Raw genomic sequence first — 4,386 nt, 5'->3', positions numbered from 1 at the left:
AAACCAGCCTGTGTTCAGATGAGTCATCCATCTGTTTTTCAACACTGGACAACTGCAGCGTTCAAACTCATATTGCATGTCCCACAGGAAGACAAAGACAGTCAGAGGTGCAGGCTGACAGCCTTGTAAGAAAAAGAAATAATGTATTGAAACACTCAGAAATAACAGATAATTTTTGCCCATTTGTCTGCTCATGGTTTATTTTTGTCATTTGTTATTCTGGGTCCCCAGCACAGAGAAAAAGAGCATCTTATGCTCAAAGATGCATATCCGCTGGAGAAAAATTGCATTTTCTGTTGGTTGACAAGGTAACAAAGTCTAGCACCGTTTTGATGGTTTCTGCTTTTGCCAAAATGCTGATGGCTTCCTTGCGGGGCTGTCATGTACACAAGCATTGCAGACAGCGTGATAACCTTCCCGTGACGTGACAAACCCCACTGTTTGGCCTCATTCTCTGAGGCTTGGTAACTGTCAAGTAAAGCCTTAGGTCAGAGAGAGCACAGTCGTGTACCGAGAGGAGCTGGAGATTAACCCACTGGCCTTTTCCATCTCTCCCTCGGGCAGCCTGCGTAGCTACTTTACGTTTTATCAGGTAGAATATTGAATAGCTCTGAGTCTGACATTTTTCTGTATGACATGGAAGTAACCATGGAAGTAAACATGTCATGTTACACCCCTTGCCTTGTGTGAGCCATAGTGTAATATATATCCAGAACAAGCCAGTATCCGTACAGATACTGATAAAAATGCACCTCCTTCTTTGCAATCACTACTTCAGGCAGTCTGTGCGTGGTTACTCTGCATGTAAACTGCCCCTGCTTCAGAAACAATTGGTTCTGAACTGTGATTTAAACCTGGAGCAACAAAATATTTGAGTTTTTGCAAAAGCAGAGCAAAGCAAAAACTATCAGTACAGATTTTTCAAAGGTGTTAAGAGGCAAAAAATGGAACATCGTGCATATTCCTGTGCACTTGGTTTGGATGTGCAATTCCTGCAGCTACATGCAGACTGGTAGCTGGGTATTCATACAGCTATAGCCAACCTTTGAAAACTTAACAGCAAATACACCCACATTTAGATACTAGATTGTCACATAAATACCAAAGAGAAAGAGGTCTACCTTAGGAAAATTCTGGTTGGGTCACCATCCCTGAAGGTATTTAAAAGATGTGTAGATGTGGTGCTCAGGGACACGGTTTAGTGGTGGGTTTGGCAGTGCTGGGTTAATGGTCGGACTTGACGATCTTAAAGGTTTTTTCCAACCTAAGTGATTCTATGATTCTATGAAAATTAGATTGTTTAGACAGGGAATGAGATGAGGAGCGGCTGAGGGAACTGGGGTTGTTTAGTCTGGAGAAGAGGAGGCTGAGAGGAGACCTCATCGCTCTCTACAACTACCTGAAAGGGGGTTGTGGTGAGGTGGGGGTTGGCCTCTTCTCCCAAGTAACTAGTGATAGATCAAGAGGAAATGGCCTCAAGTTGTGCCAGGGGACGTTTAGATTGGATATTAGGAAAAATTTCTTCACTGAGAGGGTGGTCAGGCATTGGCACAGGCTGCCCAGGGAGGTGGTGAAGTCACCATCTCTGGAAGTGTTCAAAAAACGTGTGGATGTGGCGCTTCAGGACATGGTTTAGGGAACATGGTGGTGCTGGATTAATGGTTGGACTTCATGATCTTGAAGGTCCTTTCCAACCTAGTGATTCTGTGATTCTGTGATATGGTGGAAAACAGTCCTGAAAACAGCTGGGGAAATGGGGATTTACATAGATCGCCCTACCAGTCAGCTGCAGATAAAATACCTTGCATGCCCTATGGCTGGAAAGATGACCCAGACAAAGTGAGTGTTAGGGAACCAGAAGAAAGAGGATGTAGGGGAAAACACAAAAATGGTTGTAACTGAGGTTATTACAGTTAGGTTTCTATGCCTTTGGTCGTCTTCCATCTATGGTGAAGATACGATCTCTCTTCCACAAGTAAAACAGAAAAGATAAGCATCTGTGTCAGCTTTCTGTGGTGCCTTTGGGGTATCTAAGCTTAGTTTTGCACTCCCAGATCCTGAAAACTGGCTACTTTGCTCTGGGACTCTTCCAAGGCAGTTTTAGAGCTCCTGCTGTATCTGAGCCTTGCTTCCTCACTCTTCTTCTGATGTCAGCTTGTTCAGTCAAGTCCTGGGAATAGTTCTGAGCTGGCGACATTGCAAATGGTAACAGCCTGGCTGCATACATTTTCCTGGAGTCTTTCATATGCTAAAAACTCTCTCTTTGTGTTTCACGGGTTTGGAATAGCAGAATTATTCATTATTCTACAGTTATAGTGTGGTTCATGTCCCATTTTTATTCCAGTTTCTGGTCATTGAATACTATGGAGAGGTAGCATCCTTCTTAACCTCCAGGATGGAATAACCTGTCTAAGAGACAGCGGTAGGTGTTGATTCCTACTTTCTCCCCTTAGATTTTACAAGGAGGCACATCAGAAGTAGAAGGCAAGACTTTATTTGAACTTTAAACTGGGGAACTATTAATGCCACGCGAGAAGAAACGGAGTTGCCACTGTATGAAAAACGGTATGATGTTAGCAAAACAGAGGGTGCCGGTGACCTGCATTATCCGAGCTTCTCCCCAGACACCAGGAACACCGTTGTAACTGGTTTCAGCTGTCACTTCTCTCCTTGTCCTGCCAAACCCTGTGATCCCGCGGTGGCACTGACTCTCCAAGGAGACAACCGCATCCTTAGCACTCCTGGTCACACCTGATATTTCTGATGTGCTAACGGAGCAGATGCGTGCGGCCCTTTCCTCCTCCTCCAGTCCTGCAAGGGGCTGCGCTGCGGTGTCGTGTCCTTGCCCGGCGGTCCTGCTCCACTGCTGTCACCGTGCCGTGCTTCCCCTTGAGACGCTGCCGTTCGCACGGCGTGCACTGGCAATGACTTTTTGCAGAAAAAGTGAAGATTTGAGACGGGCCTTTTGCTGTGAACAGCCTACGCCTGCCTCTGCTGAACTTCTCAATATGCCACCTGAAACACTGGGCTCTCAAATCTATCCTTAAGCCTTTATCAGTTCTCCTGTTACCCCCGGATCATTCCCTTCTGCTAGGCAGGGGCTGACCGCAGCCCTTGCTCTACAGCCACTCTCACCTCTGCAGGTCCCCACCCTGGTCTGCTTTGGCCACCACGCCGCTGCTGCCTGAGCCCACGTTCACTGGGAGACATGAGCAGAGACGCGAGCTGCTGCTGACTCTCCAGCCTAGCTTGGAAAGTACATGTGGTTTTATTGCTAAGAATGTGCACGTGCAGCTGAGCCTCCCACCTGCTCCGTTGCTATCGGTGCTCAGGGGCTCGGGAGAGGAGGAGGAGGAGGTTGTGGTGGGAGCCCTGAACAGCCGTTGTGGGCACAGCTGTGGTCTGGCAACATCCCAGAATCACAGAATCATGAAGGTTGGAAAAGACCTTTAAGACCATCAAGTCCAACCATCAACCCAACACCCCCACACCCACTACACCATGTCCCGAAGTGCCATGTCTACACGTTTTTTGATCACTTCCAGTGATGGTGATTTGATCCCTTCCAGTGATGGTGACTCCACCACCTCCCTGGGCAGCCTGTGCCAATGCTTGAACTCTCTCCGTAAAGAAATTTTTCCTAATATCCAGTCTAATATGATGCCCCTGACCCAGCAATGCCCAGGGTCATAAATCATCCCACCTTCATGATTATTTTATCTGTGCACTCGAAATGCGAGAAGGTGCTGGAGAGGGTTCAGGCCACCTCTGTGAGCCCAGCCTGTCTGCGACAGAAACCGTCACTCGTCCCCCTCTGCGGCGTGCAGCTACCGCGATGCCGACTGCAGCTGCGCTGGTACATTTATGCACTAGACCTTGAAGATGTTTGACTGTTTGTTTTCCTTTCGTTGCCATAAGCAAACTCACTGACTGTGAGAAGGGATAAATTAGCATCTCCAAGGACTGAGTCTCTCTTTATTCGGAAAACAAGCAAAGAGGCAGCAGCAGCTCGGGCTGCCTCATCCTCCCTCCCTGCGCCGTGTCAGCACAGCTCTTCGTGGAACTGGCCCAAGCCGTGGCTGCTCTATGTTTTTGTGAGTTGTACAGATTTGAAGCTCTTGGCTGAGCCTGTGAACACGGAGGTCAGTTGTAGCTTCTTAGATGAGGCCGAACAGGCTGATCACTGCATTGATTTTTAGCCTGTATCGCTCGGACTGATTGCAGTATCTTGTATTTCAAAGAAGTCTCTTTGAACCATATTATTTCAGTTCCAGCATTACTGTCACAAGCCTATGCAGCGCTCTGTTGCTCGCTGAGCCACGTGGCACGAGCAAGCCTCACGTGCCAGGCTACCGCGCAGGGGTGCCCCACATCTCACCTGGGGTC

This window comes from Phaethon lepturus, unplaced genomic scaffold (genome assembly GCF_000687285.1).
Source record: "Phaethon lepturus isolate BGI_N335 unplaced genomic scaffold, ASM68728v1 scaffold30367, whole genome shotgun sequence".
In the NCBI taxonomy this organism is placed as follows: Eukaryota; Metazoa; Chordata; class Aves; order Phaethontiformes; family Phaethontidae; genus Phaethon; species Phaethon lepturus.
Note: the sequence above shows the minus strand (reverse complement) of the source record.